Source organism: Agelaius tricolor, unplaced genomic scaffold (assembly GCF_023055355.1).
Source record: "Agelaius tricolor isolate 1412-34295 unplaced genomic scaffold, bAgeTri1.0.p SCAF_6, whole genome shotgun sequence".
In the NCBI taxonomy this organism is placed as follows: domain Eukaryota; kingdom Metazoa; phylum Chordata; class Aves; order Passeriformes; family Icteridae; genus Agelaius; species Agelaius tricolor.
Genome location: NW_027269266.1, coordinates 48,156,058 through 48,182,140, shown reverse-complemented (window position 1 = coordinate 48,182,140; position 26,083 = coordinate 48,156,058). Strand labels below are relative to the sequence as shown.

Genomic DNA, 26,083 nt, shown 5'->3' with positions numbered 1-26,083 from the left:
TAGAAGATGTGTATGATATACAGTATATTGAATACCACATATACCACATATTACATTACATGTTATATAGTATGAATATAATACATACTCTGGATTCTGCTATGCTATGTTGTGCTACATCATGTTACATTATTTATAGACATACTTACTGTATTTTAATGGTTCTTTGATAGTTGACTATATCAGAAATGTCCATAAATTCATAGAATCAGCTTTTTTCACCATGTTACTGCCAAACATGCCTTCTTTTACTGGACCAGTCTTTCTGAGAAATCAAATGCTTTTCTGTTCTGGATGGATCAGCTTTAGGGAAGGTACAGGACCCACATGCACTGTCACAACACAAAGTTAACTTTTGCACAAAGTTCATCCCCTCAGTGCTTTCCTGTGGGAATTGGTTGTGAATGAAAGGGAAATATAATATTTTAAAGACAAGATCTAAAGCAGATAGTAACTTGCCTTCTGCATTTCAGGAACTGCAAGGATATTTTGTCCTGATTATATCAGCTGCCTGGGAGTGCTTTTTTTCTAGCCTATTCTGTAAAGATAACTCTCATGCAAATTGTGCCTTTGGGGTTAGAAAGATGGGCTGGTGTAGAAGTTATTAGGCTGTTGTTACTTTCCAAACAGTTTGAAGAAATTTCAGAAAAGGTTGTGAACAATGTGCATCCTCTCTTAGACTTTTATTTAAACTTTGTAATGATGCATGAAAGAACCCCCTGGGCAAATACCATGGTAGTTCAGCCATGGTCTGATGGCTATTTTTCTTATGTGTGGTAGCCTTGCTAAGTACATTAGACCAGGGCTGTTGATAAAGAGCTCCTGGAAGCAAACAAGAGGTAGTGCCATATTTTTATGGAAGGGTTTTAGATTCTACAGCAGGTACTCCTGGCACTTGGATGACTTTCAACTAATCTACAGCATGCCTAATCTCCATCAATGCCCAAGCTGTGACCCATGACATTCTCTCATCAGCTTGGCTTCTGTTATTAAATTGTACCTCCACTTATACTGTAACACCATGGAGTTCCTCAGCAACATATTCGGGCCAAAAAACCATCAGAAGTGCAGATCAGATGGAGCTTTGAGCAACCTGCTCCAGTAGAAGTTGTCCCTGCTCATGGCAGGGGGCTTAGAACTAGATGAGCTTTAAGGCTCCTTCCAACCCAAACCATAAGTGATTCTAAGCATGTGTCTATAATGTGAGCTTGTGTGTGTCCTCATGTGTGCATAGAACCTATGTGTGTATATACATGTGCAGGAAGATTTGGGCACTTGCATATACTAAAATACATGTACACAAAAATTGGGTTCAGAATGGACTATTTCAGGCAAATATTTATAAGCAGAAGATCTCATAAACAAAAACAATGTACTATACTCATCAGTGATGAAAAAAACACTTTGTAGGACAGTGTTCTGGAGCCTGCAATATTCCTATTACAGACCCTCAAAGCCAGCTTTTGCTCAGTCAGAAGGTACAATGCAGGCAAGTCTGGCCCACTTTAAAAATATTACTCCCAGACTTTCAGTTTTCTTAGCACAGTCAAGTTTTGTTTTCAGAACTACTGGTAATATCTTAAGCTAATACTTTGCATCAGTCCTATTGCTTCATTTAAACCAAATGACACTGCTACTAATCCAATCTGTTTCTCAGTCATATAGTCAGCTATGTACTCAGCCATGCACTTACTGTTCCAAGGTAGTTTTAGGGGTAGTTTCTCTGTATGAATCTATAAACTACAGTTAAACATAGCATGAACGATGAAGTGACAATGAGTTGCCAACAAAACAATAGGCATCATCAAAATGCCTCTGATTTCTCACCCAGCCTGGATTCCTCATGGTGAAGCTTCCTGTGGGTTTGGGAAAACTGCTTCTTCCAAGCAGCAGTAACCAAAGAGAGACCATGATGGATTTTGTAAACAGGGTACATGTTTTATAGGTATATGCTCTAGCTCGTGTCAATGAAGCCAGGAAAGGTGGAAGAGGGTTGCAGAATGGCCTCTGAGTTGGATTTTCTTCTTGTCCTCTGCCACACACAATGACCTGAAAACACCTGGTACCGATGCTACTTCATTCCAAAGGCGAGTGTTTTCTGTGCAGAGTACTTAAGGGTGAGCAGAAGTTCTTGCTACCTGTTGCCAGACCAAAGAATTTACCCAAGGAGATGAAAGACTTCATTATTCCTTCTATCTCAGAAATACAATAACATACTTCTGAGATATCCCCCTGCAACAAATGAATAAATACATACATACATACATATATACATAAGGTTAACAAAAATTCTTTATGATCTGTATTTATCTAAATTGCATTTAGGGACTCTGGCCAGATCAGAATGGAGATTATGCTCAGAGAGAATTAAACCAAAAGTATCCTACTTGTCTCTGTGGAAGTGCATGTGCAAAATACAGATATATTACTTGCATCTGACCAACAGTTGCTATTACAAGAAACAGCTGGAAGTCAGCCCATGTTTGCCTTTTCCTGCTGATCATCTTTCTATTCATCTTCTATTCTTTCATAGCAGACTGAAAAATACTTTGAAAAAATTTTAAACTGATAACTACACATAAACTCACACCCATGTCTCTGTCTGAAAAATATCATAGTCTTTCCCTCCATCTAGAATTGAAAATAATTGCCCTATCTGTAACATTAACATTTATTTTATCAACATTGCTGCTGATTTGTTTTTATTTTACACAGTATCCTAAGAAGGAACTCTTGCGTTGGGAGCACCATGAAAATTGCATTTTTTTCACCTTTCACCTATACCTGTTGTTGAGAATTCATGCTTCTGGATAAATGAGAAAAAAAAGCCCACATCTTATCTTCCAAGATAGGAAGTAACATGAATTTATGGGGCAAATAAGACCTTTTATAGGTCCTAACAGTAGGAGACAGGTCTCCAGTCAGAAGTCAGAAGGAGACAGTGAAAAGATATCCATGGAGCTGGTCTTAGCCACAGCAGCAGCCAGTATCCTCTTAGTCCAGGGGCTGGCTGGACACATACCTGAGGTCATTACTTCCATTTCCTAGCATTTCTTAAATGATGAAATTAAATTAAATTGCAACCAAATATGAAGTATGGAGACTTGAAAATATTCCTCCCCAAATTGTTCTGCTTTAATGGAGCACTGGCTCATGGTTTTTTAGCCAGTTACACTTTCTGACAGCATTTTAAAGGTAGTGACTTTGATTCGCTCGCATCCCTATGTCAACAGGAAGACTTTTAATCTATTATTTTCACCAGAATATTTTTTGTAGCTTCCCTTCCTGTGTCAGCGTCTGAAGATTTCCAGTACCCAGTTGTGCATCCTGGAGCATGTCCACCTGGTTTAAGGTGTGGAAGTCAACAGCTAATAATCTTCAGATTGAATAAAAATAATGATACTAAGGATGACAGGTTGGCTTTTTTTTTTTTTTTTAATCTGAAAATTACATGTTACAAAGTATTTGCTAACAGTAAAAACAATATATAAATTCTTTTGCAGTATTTTTAATTAATAACTGTACGGATACTTATATAAAGTTAAGGAGCAGTGATTCTTGAACAAATTAACTGAAAAAAAAATTAAATGGTGTCTGTTCCTAAATGCAACTAAAATATGAACAGAGAAACTTCAAGAGCATCTTGAAACAAACTTAAGGAACTGAAGGCTCTGTGATACAAAGTGTGACCATCAAGAGCTTTCATTGTACTCTAACTGGGGCATCTTAATTTCTGCTAATACCTTCTGGTGCACTCATCATATAAAGGACTGGACTTACCTGACTTGTGCAACTGACTGGATGAATTACTATGTTATTTTCTAGGCAAATGTGTTTCAAAGTCTTTGTGCAATAAAGATAAAAAATTCTTTTTTTTTTTTTTTTTAATTTGAGAGCTTGAGAGCTGTGTAGGGTGAGGTGGTTTTTTTTTGTTTGTTTTTTTAAGTTTTATTGATTTTTCCTTAGAAATGTGAGGAGACATTTTTATGTTCAAAATATTTGCTATACTGAGAAGAAATGAACTGAATTATTACTGAGATAACACTGTTACAGTTTCATTGAATTTTTTTAAAACTTTTCCATGAGAATGATACCTGAAATTGCTTATTTTAACATGGCATTTATTTAAACTGCTTAGGCATTAATTTGTTCTCCGTTTTATGAGTGTGTTTTCCTTTTGTCTTCTTCCTTAGGATCAGATTCATAGGTGGTTACAACATATGCCATTAGAATTGGGGAACTGAAAAGGTCAGTGTTAGATATAGCAAAACCTCAAGAATGAGAACCATTTTTCAAAAAAATCTGGAATATCTTCCCTCTCCCTGAGCTCTTTCACTTGAGGAGCTTTCCAGATCTATTAGAACAGATATGCATACCAGGTTATTGCCTGTCATAGATCACCATTGCACCATGGGTGCAATCTCTTCTGCTGAGCCAGACTTGACCTAGAAACACCAAGCAGCTGAAAAAGCTGACAGTGTCAATGTCTCAGGTACCACTGTGGGGCACAGAGGTTTGGAGACAGTCTAGTATGTGGGTTGTTTCACCTCTTTAAAATGGTCATTTTACTTCCCATTTCCAAATGGGGACATAGCACCATGTCTGCTGTGAAGTGAAAGCAGCAGCTGGGCAGGGGAGGAAAGGGCAGGGGGGAAGAAAAAATTTTGTCTGCAAATCTTTTAAACATGACTTTATTGAAATGTTGACATCTACGAGGAAACAGCCAAGAACAAACCAATCTTCTTCTTGAAGAAGCCAGTTGTGACCTTCCTGGTGAGCTGGAGCATGTCCTTGTGGAGACAAAAATTTTCATGAAAGATTATGAAATGTACATATATTTAGGACCTCAGTATTTCTATGTTAGCTTTTATTTGGATTTATAAGATTAATTTTATTTCTATTTGCAACATTCCAGATGGGGGGAGCAAAACCAAACCCACAACATCTGAATCATGGCCTAAGCCAAGGCTTAGAGTGGCAATCAGATCACACTCATAGTCTGTCCCATGTTACGTGGGTATGATAGCATCCCTAGCATCTGCCCTGCTCAGGATGCTTTGGTTATTACAAAATACTCCTGCTAATAAAAACAAGCACCCCAGAAGAGCCATTAGTTTTATCTTCATAGCTGGGGGACCATATATAACTTATGCTAATAATTTTCCATATCTGAATCACATCAAATCCATAATTTTCCATTTCTAAATCACAATGCAGAAATCACTGTAAAAGATAAAAACAGACAGGAATCTTGCAGGTGAACAATTCAATTTCTTTAAGCATCTTCTGTAGTATTTTCTAAGAATTGATTTAATTGATTTAAGGTAATCCCAAGCAGTGAATGTGTTCTTTCTGTTCTACAGCAAATCTGATTAGAAAGCCAGTTAAAATTAAGAGGATGCTATTTTGACATGTTAGCATTTTTTTCAGTCTCACCTCCTGCAGTCTCAATCCCCCTGAACAGCTTAATCAGCTCAGGTTGGGTCAGCTCCTCCTTTCCACTCCACAGCTGCTACTGGACATGCCATTGTTGAACAGCAAGGATACAAACTCTGCTGCCTCTCTCCCTCCTTTTCCTTAGGGAGGCTTCACACAGGTCCCTGCTGAACCCCAGAAATGCAACACCTCTTCTCCTGAGGCTGTAACATCAAAGGTGACTGAGCTTTCCTGCTTCCATACTGGCCTCTTTCCTGCTGCTGCCACTCATCCAGGCAGTCATCCTGCTGAGATCAGGCACCATGGCCAAAGACCTGCCCAGAAACAGGAGGACAAGCAGGTTCAGCATCTGCTTTTGGCTGCAGCACAAACTAACCACCCCACTTCTCCAGATCTCATTTCTGCCTTTCATAAATACTTGTGGTCTTTTCACCATGTTTTTGAGATCTGGGAAGGAATTTGAAGGAGTTATTGATGCCACCTATAGGCACTGCCAAAAGAGGTTATTGTGTATGCATAGACTTAATCCAGTTTTCAGATGATATGGAGGCAACCTGTAAACAGACCCAGCCACATCCTTATAGGCCTCTGCCAGGTATGTTACTCTACCTTCTGTAATGATACATTTGCAGGAATGCAAGATGAAGCAGAGCTTATGACAGAGACACTCTATGAAAACTTGGGCATGCCACATAAAAAATTATTTGCCTGTTTGTATTTTGTAAGACTACCATAGTACCATTGCACTATGTATATTTAAAAAACCCAAGGATGACCCATGATTAATGAACAGAGTTGACATCTGGAAACCCGAGATCTGAATGATGGCTCTCCCAGGTTTTCTATGCTACTTGTACCAAGCTCCTGCAGATAAATGTTTCAAAACCAGTGGCCTGACTTTAGATACTCTAATAAAGTTGGTCTGTTTGCCAGAGCCACTGAGTTTAGTTGCTGCATATAAGCCATGCAAAAACTGTGGGTACTCAATAATTCTGATAATCAGGCTGCTGTTTTTCTTTTAGGTTACTAAATTGAGATACATCTCAGCACTATTAGAAATTCATCTTTGTAAACCTTGTTCTCTGTTTTGATGAAATTTGCCCTTGGGAAATGTTATATAAGCATATAAAGCCTAGATGAATATCAAGTTTAGGACCAGGAATAGGATATTTCTTGTCTGTGTTTAATTGCAGAATGGAGCTATGGGTATTAACCTGATTCACCAAAGGCATTAATAAGCACATCCATTAAATTTGTGTATTGCTAATCTTCTGTTTGTGGTTCTCCAAGATCAAGGACTTTCTGATCAATTGAAACTGTCCCCTGAGCCTATTCTTCACACCAATGATATCTTCTCTTTTTCATGTTCCAAGGATTGACTTTCAGTCTTTGAAGTCAACCTGAACATTTTCTGTTGTGTTCTGAGTATTATCATTCATGATTCTCAAAGGTAAGCCAGACAGAAGACAGAGTTAAACAAGTTAGGAAGACTAAAGAGGCAGTAAAAAGAAAGACACTGATAACTGGAAAAGATAAATATGAATGAGCAAAATGCAAAAGGTTAATTTCAAATTTCATAAGAGCAACAAAATACCAAAGAAGAAAAGTTCAGAAATGAAAAATATCCAGAAAATCAAGGACAAATGTCCACAACTAATTTTGTTGTTTTGATTTGCTTTGCTTTGCTTTTTAACAGAAAATGTCACATAGCCTATTAAAACATTTAGGATTTAAATAGAAAAAAAATGAGGTCATGAAATAGAAAGATTAGTAAGGAAGACCAAAAAAATGGAGAGAAGGGAAAAAGAAAATATTTGTGGTGACTTATATTGCTTTTTTAATGATAGAAATGCAAAGACTGAGAAAGTTACAAAGAAGGACATCGGCCCTTATTTAAAAAGTCATGATTACTACACAGTTTAGCTGTAATGGCTTTGGGACTCCTCAGCTTTTCAGAGATAAAATCCTCAGTGTTCAGTACCTATGAATGTTACAATATTATAAAGTAATTGCAGCAGATTCTGTGATTACTGTGCAACAATAATTCAATAACTTTTAAACATGTTCTTAAAAATGCAGAAACTTGACCTTATTAATGCAATAATATTACTATATAGTTCTAATGTTAATATTCAATATAATATTAATGCAGGAACAGTATTTTTCTGAGATAATATTGTAATTTTTCATCTTCTTCTGTCTCAAACAAATTTCTTCCCTGGGCATATTTATTTCCCTGGGCATTTCATTTCCCTGGGCAAGTACAGATGTCATTGTTTTCTTGTCCGACTGTGCTAGACCCTGCACAAGAGACAGAGTTCACAACGAAGGGAAGAAGGCTGAAAATTGCCCATGAAAACAAAAAATGGGCTGGCTTCACAGCCAGCAATATCTGTCCTGTTCTGGTGAGGAACTGCCCTTCCTATTCCTGGCTTTGATGCCATTTCACAGAGCTAGAAGAGGGTAGGACAATAGCAGGGCTCAAGCACCTCCATTGTTGGGCAGGGTCAGTGGGATTTACATTACTTTAGCAGCATGAAGGTAAGGTGCCTGTCTCTCCTGTACTGCACCCACACTCAGCTTTCACTGGTACTTGTTTACCTAAAATTCTCAGCAATCACTGGTTAGAACAGAGGTTAAAAACTTGCCCAGTTCATTGACAGCTATAAAATGGAGAACAACCTCAATTCACAAAGTAGCTGAGTCCTTGCTGAAATACATTCCTGCATCTAGTAATCTCTGCACAGGTTGTGGTGTTTCAGTTCATAAATATTTGCTTTTGCTTTGATTAAACACAGAGGCAGTGAACAGCTCCTGGTGGTGTATGAGGTACTGAAAGGCCTGTGATGTTAAATACCAGCTCCCTGCCCATCTCTGTCCAGCTGGGAGCATGTTACAATTCAGGCAAAGGGACAATTCTGTGTTACTTCAATATGTCCCATTCTCTATGCTGCCTCCGTGTGCCAGTACATCACTCACCAATGGTTGCAATACATTTTTCCTCTGACTCACCATATTTTTTTCAAATGCTTTCAGTACTGAAGGTTTCTCTATTTTTTTTCCCAGAGCAAATTCTGTAGAGCTAGTAAAGAAAGAAATGAGAGGAAGGGAATCAGTTCCTGCAGGCTTTTGAAAAGGAATTGATCTATTTCAACTTGCAAATCATAATTCAGGTAGTATTTTTAACACCATGTCCATGCCTAACTTTTCTTTTAATGCATGAGGGGCTTGGAACCCATGTGTTTTGGCAAATCTCCCTGTGTACTTGCCTTCATCTTTAGACGTGAAAAATGGGATCTTAAAATTTCAGTGCCTCTTGCAGTTTCTTACAAAAATAGTACCTCCCTACAACATGGATGCACTTTGAAGAGAATTGCACAAAATTATGACTGAATGATTCTTAGATTCTCTCTTGTCAGGATCTTATAAATTAAACAGCAATGTTAACATGCTTTTTTAGTTGCTGTGATGTTCCTGCTGTTGGTTTATTCTGGTATGTTGATGGCTTCAATCAGACCAGCTGATTGCTTTCTGTTAGGCAATATTTCTGTAAATACTTTTGGTATTTTATATGTATACTGCAGAAATTCAGACTGCACCTGCAACTAGCACTATGTATTCAACTCTTTCACTGATCAGTTTTTCTCTGGCTCACACCCCTAAGAGAAATCAAGTCTTTTCAATCCATCATGAGCTGCTATAAAAACTTGCTTCATAGAATTTTGCACTTTCCACTAGCAATACTCAGAGCTGAAAAGGCACAACAGCTATATGAAGCACACTGCAACCAAGGACTATGCTTATGAAGTCATGGAAGAATAATCTTGCTAAGTTTCTGTGCTTTTTTATAAAGGATCACATTTTCAAACTTGGAGCCGTAATTGTTTGGCACTTCTATAAAGCTCCTTCAGTGCTGAAAACCAACAGCAGGCATAGAAACTTAGATTTCCTCAGCACCTCTAAAAGTCAATCTCTATGCTGTTTGGCTGCACAAATATAAGGCAATATACCTAATCCAGCTATGAAGAGTTGTTCTATGCTATACAATATACTTCCAGCTTAAAAGTAGGGCATTTCAAACCCCTCTAGCTATACTGAAATAGAAACTATGCCTGTAAAGATACCATTATTGAAAGGTTCCTTTCCTCCTCCTCCCCCTCAACCAATCCACTATCTTTGGAAGCATATGCACCATCTTATTCTGGGCACCACTGAGTTCCAATAGAGCAACACTGGCCCATTAATGACCTCTTTGATGAAAATAATCTAATAACCAGCACACGGGAGTAACAGAGAGGGAGGGAGTCCTGATTCTTCACCATGTGCCCCCACAGATATGCAGATTACTCACTGCCTAATGGCACACAGGGACTGTGCTTTGTGCTGGAGCCAGAGCTCAGCACCTACCCATCATCTCCTCCCATTGCTGCATTTGCAGCTTTTATTTAGCAAGAATTTAATGAGAGTGATTGTTGATGCCTGGAATTTTGGACAGTAGAAATGTCAGGGACAGCAAACAAAAACAACAGCCACCACATGTCCTTGAAGAAGATCACACAAGCCTTCTGACCAGCCTCAGCAGTGTGAAGCAGCCAGGACTCAAGCATCTCTAAGTAATTTGTAATGCTTTGCAAAAATGCCTGCCCAAACTTAATAGAGGAAGATCTGTAGAGGTCTGTAACTCCTACCTTTAAGTAAATTCTCAAAATCTTAACAAGGAGGAATGAGGCTAATATAAGACAGTTACAGTAATAACACTGTCATAGTGCTCCTCAAATCCATAAAAATTGAGGAGTCATTACAAAATAGGAGACACTTGAGTTTACATGATTTTTATAAGGGATCAGTATTGCTTTGAAAAAAAAAAACAACTGATATATGAATCACTTTATTAAGTTAGGATAATTTTACTGTTTGTTTAATCAGAAGTAAAGTGAGAACAGATCACAGTTCCAAAGTAATGGAGGCTTTAATGACAGGGATCACTTGAGTCACTTACTGAGCAAATGAAAATTTTTGGCTCACTAGAGATTAGTTTAACAAGTATTAACTAATAGTTCTGCTAAGTGCTAGCTTCTGAATATTTTGAAAACCAGATCAATAACTAACAATACTTCAGTAAAATAAGGTGCAAGAACATAGATTCACACTTAAAAATCTCTCTGTGTGTACTTCATATGAACAGTAATAGCTGTTCTGGAGATTTCTGTAATAGTAGAGCCTATTGGTAATGGTAGTCTTCTGCTACTGAAATAAATCTTGGTTGCTTTTCCAATAGTAAGCAATTGGTATTTTGGATGTTTCAAATTAAATGGAAAGTTGTTCACGTTTGTGTCAAAGAAGAGTGATATTTAGCATCTCAAACATGTTTACACCAGCTGCCCTGCTTGAGTACATAGAAGCTTTGTGGTGGAGCTTGGCTGTAGTGATGCATTAGCTACTACCAGACATTGACCAATAACATTGATATTAAATATCTGGCAAAACCAAAATTATTCACATGAAAAACTTAGTCACACTTAACATTTTATTCACTTATGTGTTCTAAAGCATGGTAAATATTTTTAGAAAATCCATTGGACACATTTCTTGAACATGGAAACAAAAAAAAACAAACCAAAACCCCGAGCAGCAAGCCCAGCACGTGCTGTCTAGAGCATCTTGGTAATTATTAATCCCAGCTTATCAAGTCTTCTTACACAGAATGGAAACAAAAGGATCAGTATCATATTTACTGTAAGAACAGAGGAAAAATGTCTGCAGTCCAGCAGCTGGTGTGTGTTCGGCCTATAACTCTACAGCTTGTCAACTCTGTGTACTGTGAGGGTGTACAAAGCACCTGCATGATTTACTGACTTTGATGTCATTAGAATTATTTCCAAATGTTTTCATATGTTGTCCCCCAGGGATTAGTTGCCTTGGGAATCACTGGTATTATTTACCATTATTTTCCTTACTGACATAGCGTGATCTTGACTGATAGCCTTAACTGGTGCAGAGGTGGGGGTAGTGTACTTTCTGACCATCAGTCTCACACTCTGATGTAACAAAACTGCCATGATTTTAAAGATAAGTAATCCTTCCCAAGCATATTGCCAAGCTTGTGTTAAAAGGTCAACATTTATGCTGTTTTGTGTCCTCAGCAGAAAAAATAAAGCTAACATGAATTACAAACTGATCTGCATAGTGCCGAGGGGTGTGTGTAGTGGCATAACACTTACCCTGGATACAGCACCTGAGCCCAAACACTACATGTAGCTCTTGACAAAGCATTTTGTTTTGTTGTCTTGCTATTTTGTATAACTGAAGTCCATGAGGCTCATACAGATAGGTGCAGTCATAATAATAATTATTATTATTATTATTGTTATTATGTGGAATACCTTGTTTCCAGAAACCAAAATACAAAAACAGAGATAAATGAGCACATTTTCAGCTTTTGGGGCTATTTTTGTGTGTTTATTTCTAACAGGGGTAGATGTGTTTTGGTAATGACTCTAAGTAGATGGCATTCTAAACTGTCCCAGATTTTAGTCAAGTTTAGTGCTATCACAATTTCTATGATAAATTTCAAGGAGTGGAGGCATTGTTGCCTGTAATTATTGCTCAAGTGTACTTACAATGGCTTTTTGGAGCACTAGATTTTTCCCATACTAATACTACTATTATTCATTTTATGTAGTCTTTTGTTTAGCAAAGAGATAAGAGCATTTATTATCCAGAGAAGTGGGCTAATTTTGCAATGATATGCACAAAATCCTCTGTATATTGTTGAATTAAAAAAGCAAACATCATGACAAATAACTAAGAGCATTAGTCATAAACAACACAAGGTACTTGGTTTATTTTGCAACAGCAATTTTAATTCCTCCAAAATTGACTTGTAATTTACCATTTTAAGAAAAAATGTACATCATCTATTACTATCTGGGTTTTGTGTACTTCACTCTGAAAAAAACCAAGGGTAAAACATTACTTGCTGTACTGAGTTTAAGTCTACCACTTTTTTCTTGCAATGATGTGAAGATAGCTGCTATTAGCCAGCAGAATGGGTCTCCAAGCTATAAAGATTCATCAGGTTTTTCTCAGACTTCTAAGATAGGCACATTTAAGGCATTTTGGCAGTTCTCATTAGGCAAATCACTAAAATCTGTGCGATGTAGACAAGAATCACACAAACTATTTTTGGACATTTAGTCCAAATATACTACCTCAATAAAGCAAATTAATTCAAGGTTTTGACTTTACTGAACCTTTAAAGTCTAGAGACCAAGTCCCTGTGGTCAGGAGGCCATCCCTGTCCTTGGAGGCCATGCATTGTGTACAGCTGCAAGGCACCCCTGTAAATTCATCTGGAGATCCAGACTATGTAAAGAAAGGAATTTATATCATGGGTATAAATGAGTTCTCACTAGGGCGTTACACAATCCACACCTTTCCTATGGAAAGGCTTGGAGCACTTCAGAAATCTCTTCTGCTTTTGTTACAGAAGGGGTTTAGGAATCTTCTGGTGCTCATTAACATGAGTATATGTCTAGTTTGGGAGTTTACCTGTTGTATTACTACTACTGATCTCAAATGCAACACTTCACTGATTGCTGCTTAATTTCATGTTGTTGACAGATCAGTAAAGCACTCAGATCCCAATTTGCTTTAAGTCATGTAGACTGAAAAGGTTTTCCCTGCAACACTCAAGGAAAACAAATAAGTTGTGCAGATCAGTTTAAAACACCTCAGATAAATATCACTGAAGGAAAGGGTCCTGTATAGAGGATAGAAATTGTGACTTTGAGAACATATCACCCCAGGAAGTTTGTTCACACCCTTGGAATGCATAAGGACTGTTGGTCTCTCCTCCATAAGGTTTATTTCTTGAGTGGTCTATGGGGGAAAAGGGAAAGCCACCCAGTGTGTCATTGGAGATGTTGGTGTAAGCTACTGAAGACAGATGGATTCCTATCTGAAATGAGGAAACACTTGTGTCTGTCTGAACAAACTGTTCTTTTAGGCAAAACACCATTATTCACATTGAAAACAGCAGCAGAAAATGCTACTGCCTCTGCCCACTCCTGGTACAAAACAAGCATAATGATCTCTTAGAAACAATCAGGAAGAAAAGATGCAGGCACACACTCACACATCTACACCTATGCCTGTATCTATGCCTCCAGTGAGCTCCTGAGTTAGTGCAAACAAACCTCACACTCCAGCAGCACTGCCAAGTGCAATGGAGGGCCTGTGCTGAGGATCAGAGACAGCAGAGCTTTGCAGCCAGGCAAAGCTGGAAGAAGCTGCAGCAGCAGCTCTTGCAAGAGCTGTTCATAAGCAAAGGCAGGAAACAGAAACCATGAAGGAGCAGCTGGTTTCCAATCCCTGAGAGGTCCTGAATTAGGACTGAAAGAAAAGGGTCAACCCTAGAAGTAAAGGCTCAAGAAATAGTAACCCCCCTAGCTGGGAGAAGAGCCAGGGCATGGGGGAAAATAAACAAAGGACTGAAATCTCTGTGTTAAAGAAATACATTACATGTTCAGTAAAGGGCAGCACTGCTGAGTTTTTGCAGTGCCAGGTGAAGGACTGGTGTCCTCTGGCACTGGCGGATGTGTCTCTTCGTGAGCCTCACTGTCAGTCCCACAGCAAGGGTCTTTTCATGGAAAGAGCAATTTTCTAAGCCTGCAGAACCCCAGGAGGTGCTGGAGCTCCTGTCACTGTCATAGGTACCCACAGACCCATAACACAAATACCAAAAGCAGGGACTTGCAGAGATTTCTGTGGCAAAGGCTACACTTCAGACAGCTTTTCAGGTATTATCTGATTTCCTGACCACACAAACCACCTGTCTTCTTACCATTCATGCCAACATTAATCTTACATTGATGCCATGCACTGATGCCATGCACATGTACAGGTAACACATTAACTTACTACAAATCCTTCTCTTAGAGATTGTTTTAGAATAAGAATGTTAAGGGATTGGAAGGAAGCTTAAAGACCATCTACTCCCAACCCCGTTGCCATAGGCAGGGACACTTCCCACTAGACCAGGTTGCTCCAGGGCTTATCCAACCTGGCCTTGAACACTGCCAGGACTGGGACATGCACAACCTCCCTAGGCAACCCAGCACCTCACCACCCTCAAAGTAAAGAACCTTTTTCTAATACCTCACTCAAATTTCCCCTCTTGCAATTTGTACCCACATATTTAATATATTACAAGTCACTAGGTTTACCTGTCAAGCTAGTGAGAAGTTAGCATACAAATATTTCCTCCACCTATTTTCTTACTAAAAACCTCAACAAGACCTAAACCATAAGGTTTAAGCACATAAACTCTGAAGTATCATGGCACTGAAGGAAAAATCAGAAGCTTGTCAGTATTTAAATACACTACAAAAAATCTTCTGCCATGCTCTTTACTAGACCTTCCTTTTTTTTTGGAATTCTGTGTACAGAGGTTAGACCCAATGCTGATCAGAGAGAATCTAAATACCCTACAAGAGAATGTGTCCAGTGAAGCATCTCAGTGGGCTCAAACCAAGGAAAGTGGGCCTTGGAAGGTCTGAAGTTTCAGCTTGAGGAAGAATGCAGTAAGGATAAACTCTTGTTTTGAATATGCTGAATGTGAAAAGCCGAGCTCTGGCTTGCTCCGGTGACACTGCTCTTCCTTGTTCTCCCTCCCTCAAGTAAAATTATAGTGAGAAACAAGTTAAGCCCAAAGAGCAGTGTTCCTCTATGAAAAATGTTCATACAGAACATCAATTTCCTTCATTACACATGCTGTGTCTGTGAACAGCTGCCTGTTCATCACAAAATATCAAATAACTACAGAAAACAAACAAAAGGAATATTAGCTTTACTAAAGACCAATGAAACAGAGTTCTGCTACATTAGCAGCAGATTAGCTGCTACTCAAATTTTAAAAAAGAAAAAAAGAGAAGCGTAACCAAGGTTGTCTTTCTGCCTGTAAAAACTCCTATAAAGAAAGAGCTTTAATGAGTTAAACCAATGCCAAGTCTTGGATCTCAGGCCCAAGAGAAATCTTCAGCCCAATGAAGGACAGGATGGAAAAAGAAAAGGCAGTGGATCAGTGCATTATTTGCCACAGTAGATAGCAGAGGCATTAGTAGGACACCATTTTTGATTGAAAGGTTGTAGTCTAGAAATTACTGCAAAGAAAAAAACAAAACAAAACAAAACAAAACAACAAAAACCTAACCAACCAACCAAAAAAACTGCCACCATCTTTCTATTATGAATTCCCAGAGCACATGTGTGCCTTTAGATGTATGAACAAATACTCTCCATTTTGGAATTTAAATATCCCAAAGTTGACAACAAGGCGATTATTTGCTCATTTTTTACCCAAAGAGACATTAATATTCTTTGCTCTGAATGGGCAATGATGCTTCACTTCTTGTGATTCTATTCTGCATAATATCTCCACATCCCAATTTGAGGTCACAACTGTTGGAAGTGATTAGGCCAAAATGCTCATGGGAGAGAAATATGGTTGTAGCTCCCTTCTAACTCAACTTTTCTTTCCTCTGTTTCTCTTCTCTGCTCTAATGCTGGAATTCAGACTGCTGCAAACCTCCAAAAAAATCAATCATCCAGGTGACAGACAACATGTCAGAGAAGAGAAAAAACCAAAGGCTTGAGGAGAGCTGGTCATGTGCCCTCTATACACACAGTTGTACACACATTGTATTGTTCCTGCTGGTGATACAGCCAGAGTGCTTGACAATAAAAACATTGACCTTTGCTTATAAAAGGAGCAGATTAACCAAAGGTTACCATGTTTGTTAACTCTCCTAGGCTGCCTTTTTATTCAATATAGGAGCCTGGCACTACCTGTCTGACACATGCAGGAACTGGCCTTTGTGAAGAACAATTTGATCTCTGCAAAATGATTTCCACCTTCCCACAAAGGTTCGCAGCACAAGAAGCAGCAGAGCAGTGGAATATCATCTGTCATTCACAGATTCTTTTGGGCAACTTTGAATTTGGAAGCATAGAAGATAGCTCTTCTCAGTTACTTTATACAAATGTGCATGACAGACTGAGCCCAAGACTGGTTTACAAGCAATCATGGAAAATCCTGAAACTTAAATTTTCTACTCAACAAAAAAGCTGAAGAAATGGTGGTATGCTCACATACTGTACAGAACTATATATCCCTTTCACAAACATGTTTTTTTTTATTTCCTGTATCTTAGCTTGCAACCCTCCCAAGAAACAGTAAGAGGAAAAGCATGCCTGCAGCCTCTCACTAGCTCAAAAACAGAGGCTCTCAGAGCTAGGGAGTACACTGGGCTCAACTCAAAACCAGGAATGAAGCATTTAAATGGGGAACCACCACTTAGAGCTCAGCCAAACATTCTTTACCAAAACACCAAGGAAAACAAATCTGCCAGAAAAAACAAGAGATATACAACACAGCCATGCAACCTTTACCAAATCTGGTTGTCATCTACCCTGCCTATACCAAGCCTGTCCTTCTGGCTGCATGGAGGGGGTGATATAATTATTTACTGTTTTCAGATCATCACTGCACATGATAGCAGGGAAGGTATCCCTCCAAATCAGCCCAGACTCCTGACAGTAGTAATAAACTAGCAGCTGCTGCAACTCTGTGTCTTTGAATGACTCAGGCTTTTCTTCTTTGCTGAGGAAGCTACTCACTTAAACTGACAGCAAACATTGTCAGGATAATTTTCTTGCTTAGTGTATGCTGATTCATTGCTGATGCAACAAGTGTGAGACCTGCAAGTTATTTTGAAAACAGGCCCCTCTCAGCAGCACCGCAAATTCATTTTAGTAAAAAAAAAGAGACTGGATTTCTCTCATGAAGTATGTCTTTGAAATTCTGGCTGCCTCAGTCTCTAGGGGAAACTTCTCTCCTTTCACGCAAAGTACATAAATTCCATTGGACAATTTATAATGCAGGAGCCATCCTGCTATGAGTAACTTGGTAACAGGTATTTTGGCATTCAATTCCCTGCATTCAGTTCCCTTTGCTCTCTGTGATCACTTACCCTGCTGTTGGAATTCTTTCAATGGATGTACGAAGAAGCCATGTTATGCACCATGTCAGAATTGTCTAGTGAGGCTTTTTTTATGGCCTACCTTTTCAGAGTGTCAACTCAACTACCAGTACCATGAATAAAATCAGAAAACTGTGTCTTGCCTCTATAAAGTGAGCACAAATCATAATGCAGCCCTCAGGAAAAAGATAAATAAATTTCGATACTCCAAACTGTCAAATCTCAGGCTTGTACTGCAGTTAATCACAAAAGCTAAAAAAAAAAAAATACAGTTTAGTGCAAGATGGTGCCAATTCAGGTCTTCCTTCTCCCCTTGGTTTGTTCCTTTCCTGTCATTTTTTTTTCACTTTTCTTGCTATCTATAGCTCTATTGTCCCCTTGTTTTAGGCTTCAAAACAATGATGCCTTTACCTCTTGCAAAGACAATTGCTGTAAAATACAGCACCAAAACCTAACTTTCCAAGACCAAAAAATCAGTTCTTATTTTTCAAGATCAGATCCTTTGGATTTGGTTCCTGTGCCCCACAGACTATTCCGTTTGCCCTCCCTGTCCCAGTGTTGAACACACCATGCAGAACTAGCCACGCTGATGCCAACTCACACAAACTGTCCTCTACTACAACTCATGTATGTCAGCAAACCAGAAATTTAGTCATGCCCAGGAATGGTATTTGCAAAGTACACCTACATAAGCAAAATACAAGCGTCGTGATGCCACCCAGCTGACTGAGACAGTGTCCCTGCTACACATTAAACCAGTTCCTCAGACAGTGCTCCTTAGTCAGCACTGTCTCATTGGAAGAGCTTTGTCACTGACTTTGCTTGTGTCCACTTCAGTAGGCTGGGCCATGGGAAGGCATTATTATACAGGGAAATAATTTTTCCAGCACCAACATGACTAAGGAGCATTAGCTTTGAGAAGGCCAATTTTCAGAAAAGGTGAACAGCAGGTAGAACCAGAATGCAAGTGAAGCATTTTGCAAAGAAAAAAAATCTTCCGTTTCTTCCTATTGCTTCCCCATTTCTCTTTCCTTTCCCATGAAGCTACTGAATTTCACAGGTTTAACTCTTGATACTAGTATAAAGGAAAAGTACTTTTTACAACATCTTTTACAAACTTTGGTTTTTTTCTTCGCAACACTGCTGCAGCAATATAATTCCAGTCTTCAGGAATAAACAAGACAGAACTGACTCCAAAATACTACTTTTCTGAAACCTGTCCTAATTTTGGTATGATTTTGTATCATCAATTTCATACTCTTAGTAAGAAAAAATAACTGCCCCACTTCCAATCCGCATATAAGAGATGCAAATTTGCTAGGAGGTTCATGTTTTATTATCATACATTAAAGTTACCTAGTAGGTAGCTCTGCTTTAACTTGTTTGCAGATTACAAACAGGTCCATGTAATTTCATATCCCTCAATAAGTCAGAGCAAATACCATCACACATCTTCCAAGCAGCTCACAGCTGAACAATGTCATTTCCTTTCTTTCAATTTCTACCCTCTTCTTCTCTCTGCAGTGTTGTTTCCAAGTTGTCTTCCTGCTACTCTGAAACTCACAATTACAGAAAGATTTCTATGCTCTTACAAAAGCCACACTTTAATCAAAGTTTTCAAGGCAATGTTCATGCACTTAGAGGCAATGATTCCTGATGTGAATAACTCAGAGAAGCTTCACAGTTTGGTTTAACACTTGCTTGACAAAGACACACTGTTAACTCACAGCTGTACCATCCATTTGGGCTCCCACACTTGGTGTGGTGCCATTCACTGTGCCCAGGACACTTTAGAAACCTGTGTTTCTCATAAATAGAGAAGCAGTTGCTTAGCTATGGATGGGGGAAGTCTTACCATGTCTAATATCATCATAAACACATGGAATCATAGAATGTTAAGGGTTTGGAATGGACCTTAAAGATCATCTAGTCTCAACATCCCCTGCCATGTGCAGGGACACTTCCCTTGCCTTAAACACTGCCAGGGTTGGGGCATCCACAACCTCCCTGGACAACTTATTCCCTTGTTTCAGCACCTCACCACGCTCACAGTAAAGAACTTCTTCCAAGTATCTAACTTAAAATACCGTTTGTTGAATTTGTACCTAATTACTCTGTGTCTTATCACTACAGTTCCTGACAAAGAGCCCCTCTCCAGCTTCCCTCTAGGATTCTTCAGAAACTGGAAGGTTGCTGAGGTCTCCACACAACTTTCTCTCCTCCAGGCTGAACAGCCGCAGCTTTCTCAGCCTGTGTTCATGGCAGAGGTGTTCCAGTCCTTTTATCAGCTTCGAGGCTTCCTTTCGACTTGCTGCAACAGCTGCATGTCCTTCTGATGTTGGGGACACCAGAACTGTACACACACTCCAGCTGGGGTCTCACCAGAGAAGAGCAGAGGGGTAGAATTACCTCCCTCGCCCTGCTGCCCCAATGCTGCTTTTGATGCAGCCCAAGTTCGACTGGCTTTTTGGCTTGCGAGCGCACACCTGCCGGCTCACGTAGAGTTTTTCATCAACCATCACTTCCAAGTCTTTCAGCTCATCCTTCAGCTCTTCAGGCACTGGACTAACTTGGGGAGGGGTGGGAGCAACGACCCCTCGGGCAGGGCAGGGCCTGGCAGCCAAGGAGATGGCGGCTGGCCGGCCTCTCCCGCCGAGCCGCTCATGCGGGCGGGCAGGCTCCGCCGGAGGCCGAGGCCCAACCCTACCAGGCCCTGCCGGTGCGGGCAGCCGCAGCCCCGGTTCCCCGCCCGCCGTGAGCCGGGGCGGGGCGGCTGCGAGGGGCGGCGCCTCCGCGATCCCCGGGCCGCGCCGGGGGGAGGCGGTGGTGGCGGATCCGGGCCCGGCGGAGGCGGAAGGGGCGGGCGGACGTGGCCCTGACTCTGCGGGACGCGCGATGCTGGTGAGTGGAGGGAGGCCGCGGCGTTGTGTCGCAGCGAGGCCTGGCCCGGCCCGGCCCGGCCCGGCCCGGCCCGGCAGGACGCGAAGGCGGCGGCGCGGGGCCCGGCACTGAGTCACGCCGCGGAGAACGGGGGAAGGGGTGGTCGGGCCCGGCCGGCCTGCCCGCCTTTCTTCTCCCGAGCGCGCTCCCGGCCCCGGAGCGCGGGGGCGGCGGTGGTGGCTGCCCGGCTCGCTTGTGGATCCGGCCCCGGAGCCGCGGGCCGGGCCGGAGCGGGGAGGCCGCGAGCTGCGCACTCAGAACGCTTCGCCCCCGCCGGGGTGCGGGAGCGCCCCGCTGGCTGCCCGGCCCCGCAGGATCTGCCCGGCTGCCCGCTCCCTCCTTTCGTCCCCGTCCTTCCCCCGTGACCGCGGCCCCCGCATGGCCAGGGCGCCTCGGTGGCTGCCCCAGCTTTTCCGTCCCGTCCCGCCCCGCCGGCTCTCAGACCTCGGGCCCGTCCTCCCGCAGCCCTCGCTGTGCCCTCCTCGGCCCCGCGACTGCCCACCCCAGCCATCCCAGGCCCTGCTCCTCCCACGCCTCTGCCCTCTTTTTTTCTCTGTGAGCTTTTGTCTGTAACCTCACCGGGCACTCTTCTGGGGAGTTCACCTGCTCTCTGTCCTCCCTGTCCTTTCCTGTGCTGCTTCCTTTCACCCTGTTCATCCCAGCAATCCCCACAGCCCTAGTGATAGTCAGGTCTGTCTAGGAGCTTTTTGGTTGTACCTAGAGACATTCCCTAATGCTCTCAGTACCATTGTGGCTGGGGGATTTTTGCCATAGTTCATCTCGGTCAACTTCTCTAGGTTTCTCTTGCTCTCAAGGAGTGTGCGCCAGGCTTCCCCTTGTTGCCACCTACTGTTGTGGCCTTAGCAGAGAAGGTGCCCCCATAACCTTTTGTTTGTCTGTTTGTGTACTTACTGTCTCTATCCAGATGACTAGTCTTGCATTTTTTTGTTTCAAATAACCAGCTCATTTGTTTCCCTGTAACTTTGCCAATGCAAGCTAAGTGTGTCCTGATTGGAATCCTTTCCCCATCCTTCTTGTTTCCTTTTGAAGTTATATTCCAGCACTGTCATTACCCCTCTGTTACCTTTCCCCTTCCAGTTTTCTTCTGCCCAGTAACCATTTCCTTCTTCATGTTTTTTTTCCCTTCTGATCTTACTTTCCTGTCATTAAAACCTTCTTTGTGATCTCACCTAATACTCTTTTCTTTGCCCATACTCCTTTCCTCTGTAGATTCAAATGCTGTCTCCCCCACTTTGTATTTAAATCCTCTAGCTATGCCTTTGAGGAGAAAGGAATTTTACCCTGGGTTATCTGAATACTTGTGTTCTGGTTTCAGCTGGCATAGAGTTAAACACTGAAAGGGCAGAGATTAATTATTTGTTTTACCTTATTTTGTTTTGATTTTTTACTGACTTCTTCAGCAACTTTTCCCTTGATATATGTGTTCATATATAATTACATACTTCAGCCCTAATACAGACACATGCCCTGATGCTACTCAGGGAGAAAAAATTCTCTATTGGAAATCCTTTTGGCAGGACTGGGAGCAATAGTCCATGGGGGCTAGACATACCTGGTGGCTATATAGCTTGAATTAGGCTAAATAATGTTTGTAATACCATATTGTGAATTAGTTGAAATGGAGTGTATTTGGGATGCCTCCTCTTTGGGGAAGTAGCAAGATACTATGCAGGTACCTCAGTATGTAGTTTTTACTCACAGTGAACTGCTGTAATGTTGTGTGTTGATGATTACGTGTCTGTGTGGCATCAGCACTTTGTGTTTCTGGTGGTGACTTGACCAGAAAGAAGTCTTTTCCATCTACTCATAGCTTTTTGTTTTCAGTGTTTGTTGTCCAACTTCTTAATTTGTGTCTGTCTTAGTTGCTTTGGTTCTTAAGATTTGGTTGCATTTCACACTCATCTCATGACCTCATGTTTGAGGTGCGGTTTAAGCACTGGGCACACTTGCCCCATGAAGGCATGGTGAACACATTAGATCTCAGGAATAATTTGCACACCTAACTCAGAATCCGAGTTCAGTGCCTTGCGTTAACAACATCTCTGGAGGAAACTTCCCATTGCTTATCCAGGGATCACGTAGAAAACAGTCCTAGTTTGGGCACCTAAATTAGGCATATGTGTTTTGCTCCTTGGCTGACAAAATAGTGGTGGTGGTTTAGCAAAATGATTCTTCTTCCACCTTGCTCCCTTGTACACTGGTTTGAACTGGCATTAAAACTTGGGCCTGTTGCTTGAACCATTGACATGAGAAAATCACATTGCTTTAAATTAACCTAAATTCATTTAAGATAAATGAATGCAGACCCTTATTTGGATACTGCTTTGGGGGTGCCTCTTTTTTGATTTAGCTTATTTGTAGTCTTGGTGCAAGCTCTTGGATTTTAGATGTATTATTATGAAAACAATACTGAGTCCTTAGAGAAAGTTCTCAGGTACTCAGCTTAAGAAGTATCCTACAACTTGTGTGTTAACATCTCAGAGTACTGCTTTTCATCTGTTGTGGTTCTTAGATAGTGCCTAGTTTTGTGTAGTTACAATTATTTCAGTAGGGCCTAACTTAATGATGAGTCATATCCCAGGTGCCAGTGGTTGCATGGATTGGAAATACCTGGAATCTTCTCTCTTGCCATGAAGTTTGATTTTTTTTTTTTAATTAATCAAAACCCCCACAAAATTCTAGTGAATTAAACAGCTTTAAAGATGCTCCACTTGCACTTACACCACTCTCAACATCAAAAATTTGTATTATGAGCATGAAGGGAGGAATTTCCTAGTAAGAGGTCAGTGTGTTACAAACTCTGCTGTTGTACTTCCTGTGCTGTCCAACAGGGTCTGTCTCTGTGCATCAGAAGGAAAACAGGGCAGATGTCCCACTTGGATGGGATATCAGGAGGATGTGCACAGGCAGTCATAGCAGCCTGCAGCTTGGTGCAGTCTTCCTGCTGCACAGACCTGGAAAAAAGAAGAGTATGGAAAACTTGGCCTTGGAAGTTCTGCCTGTGCTTTACGAATGCATGATCTCATTTTAAATAGAGTACTTAGGTGCTAGCATGTTTTTTAGGTAAAAGTACACTAATAGGAAAATTTTAGTTAACTGTATTTTTCAAGCTTACCTCCATGTAAGAAGTGGTTGTTGGAACCAACATTTAGAGGCCTGGTTACAAATTACAATCTATTCAGCGTGCAAACTTAAACAGCTATTTTTTTGGTTTGTCATGGAGACCACTGAGTTTCCCTTGCTTGATAAAGGAAAATTTTCAGTAAGAAAATATAATTATTGGAAAAATTACAGAGACATGTTGAGTTTGCCTACATGAGTAACTTACTGTTTTATTGTAAGAGTTGTAGGTTTTTCAGTAGACGAACTACTAGAACAAGAACAGATTGGCTGTTCATGTTTCTACGGCACTGCAGTCCAGACCTGTTACAGACATGACTAAATGACTTGGTAATAAAATTGCTCTGAGCTGACGTGCCCTGCTATAGTGCTGTAACTTGTAGCCTTTAATGTAACCACAGATTTAAACACTCCTTGCGTTATCCCAGCTTCTGGAAAGAGCACTGCTTTAGGAAATAATCTGTGTCCCAGTGGGTAGTTCTCTGTCAGTTGTCTCTTTACCCACAGAACCTCTGATGTCACAAGAGAGAACCTCTTCCTGTTGCTGCTTTTCCTCTTATAAATTATACAAGTCAAATACATATTTTTTTAACTGAACCAAACATTGATTACATTCCACTTTATTTAGTGTAGTGTTTTTCAACTCCTTCTTTACCTATGAACCTTAGAAAAATTAATGAAGGCTACTGTGAAAATAGGAAAATAGTAATTTCATTTTGCACTTCAGGGAATGGATGTAGAGTCATATGTAAATTTTTGCCAGAGTTGGTGTCTCTTTCTCTCCAGAATGTCACTACTTTCTCTGCCAGTAGTATCCTGAACTTGTAAAAAGAAGCAGGTGATTCTCACTCTCTGTTCTGTTCTCTGGTGACTCTTACCTGGAGCACTGCATTCAGCTCTATGGCATCCAGCGCAAGAAAGACATGCAGTCATTGGAGCAGATCCAGAGAGGGCCACAGAAGTGATCAGAGTGATGGAACACCTCTCCTATAGCTGAGAGAGTTGGGTTGTTCAGCCTGGAGAAGAGAAGGTTCCAGGGTGGCCTTATCGAGGCTTTCATTCAGTGCCTAAAGAAGGGGGATTATGAGAAGGATGGAGAGAGACTTTCTACAAAGGCCTGTAGTGGCAGGACAAAGGACACAAATTTTAAATGGAAAGAGGGTAGATTTAAATTGGTTATAAGGAAGGAATCCTTTACTTTGGTGGGTGATGAGGCATTGGAACAGGTTAACCAGAGAAGTTATGGATACCCCATTTCTGACAATGTTCAAGGCCCAGCTGGATGGGGCTTTGAGCATTCTGATCCAGTGCAAGATGTTTGTCTGTGGCAGAGGGGTGGTTACTAGGGATGTTTAAAGGTGCCTTTCAACCCAAACTGTTCCATAGTTCTTGAATAAACAGTATAACATCAATGTGATATTCTTCCAAAATCTAAGGGGAAAAAAAATGTATTATCTCCTTTTCTTCCCTTTGGATTGTTCTGGTTTTGGAATCAAAAGGTTCCCTGCTTTAGTTTGGTCTAGTGAATACAAGTCATTGCTTGACAGCAGGACTAAGAATAAAGGATTAAGAAATCTCTGACATCTTTGTAGTTATGCACTAGATTTGAATATCAGTTCAATACCATTGACTTCTGTTTTTCTTTAAACTAGAAGTAACTAAAGTTGATATAAAATTATCCTCTGTCTTTGGATTTGATTAGATTTGCTCTAGTTTATGTTGCTGTATGTCTCAAGCTTGGTGTTATTGAGCAGAAGAAATGGATTTACATGTAGGATGGTGAGGATCATGGTGATGGAAAGTTTCTGCAGTGCAGGGAGCTTCTCACTCTGCTCTGATAATGTACTTATCTTTTGAAGACATGCACATCTCCTATTTTATTGGAGACTGGTGGCTTTGCTACTGGGACCTGGATGTATTTGATTCCTTAATAAACACAGTAGAAAAAAAGTTAAGTTTTTAAATTTGAAGCAGGGAGCTAAAAAATATGGGTTATTAGTAAGGCTATTTCAGCCATAACTGAAGTCAGAAACTTCTTGTATTTTTAATATGCATTTGATGTAACTTGGCTTTTTGTTCCTCTGTGTTTCAGGTTGGACAAAAACTTAATGTGGATTAGAGTTCAGAACTAAGGCTGTGGTGTGACCTTAGTTCACCCTGTTTTGCTCTGTAATTTAAACTTAATTTCATATGTAAATTTGCAAGCTCTTCTAGTCTCACAGGCAGTGGAGACTGTCACTTGAAAGTTTTATCTAAAGTTTGGTGGACTGAATTAGGGAAAAAAAGAGAATTTTAGGAAATAGTTCATCGTTTGTTAGCTGTTAGTCTTTTCATCTTGCTTTTCATGGTAGTAATTTCACAGGCAAATGCTCTGCTTCTGGGTAGCCAAAGGATAAACTTTTCACTGTACAATTGAAAATGCTTTTTTAGAATGTTTGCTTTTTTTTAAGAAAACAGACTGTTCTCTTACTCTCTTTTTTTCAGAGATAACTTTGAAGAAGTTTTGTTGTTTCTGAAAGTATGCC

The 26,083-nt window shown here is 40.5% G+C and overlaps 1 protein-coding gene across 1 annotated transcript in view; it reads left to right on the top strand.

Moving 5' to 3' along the window:
* The first annotated feature begins 20,240 nt into the window (after positions 1–20,240).
* Positions 20,241–26,083, top strand: part of CUL1 (cullin 1) — a 52,478-nt gene continuing 46,635 nt past the window's right edge. The window contains exon 1 of the mRNA XM_071429748.1: positions 20,241–20,378. The gene's annotated coding sequence lies outside the window, so the exon portion shown is untranslated. The remainder of the gene's footprint in view (positions 20,379–26,083) is intronic.